Below are 331 nucleotides of genomic sequence, written 5' to 3' on the forward strand. Positions count from 1 at the left end.
CAATTCATCAAATCAAGAAATTTTCTCTCTAATAAAATAAAGAATGGCTAGGGAATTTCAAATTGCTATGATCATTATAACTTTTATTGTATAAAAGTTTATAAAAATTTACATAATCCCCTTATAGTATCAGAAGAGAAGATTGAGACTATGATACTGATTTCATAAGTACATACAACAGAAATATTGATTTTCTAAATAAAAATCTCACTGACTATAGACAGGAATGCCCAAAATTATTCACAAACAGGTGCATCTTTACATTAAGAAATCTGTACTCCAATATTCTGTACAGGTATCAATTTACACAAAATTTTGTATAATTCATGTA

General features: G+C 26.3%; 1 protein-coding gene across 2 annotated transcripts in view; it reads right to left on the reverse strand.

Moving 5' to 3' along the window:
- Positions 1-331, reverse strand: part of LOC119586512 (small nuclear ribonucleoprotein Sm D2-like) — a 5,393-nt gene that overhangs the window by 3,630 nt on the left and 1,432 nt on the right. The window lies entirely within an intron of this gene.

Source organism: Penaeus monodon, chromosome 21, assembly GCF_015228065.2.
Source record: "Penaeus monodon isolate SGIC_2016 chromosome 21, NSTDA_Pmon_1, whole genome shotgun sequence".
Lineage (NCBI taxonomy): Eukaryota > Metazoa > Arthropoda > Malacostraca > Decapoda > Penaeidae > Penaeus > Penaeus monodon.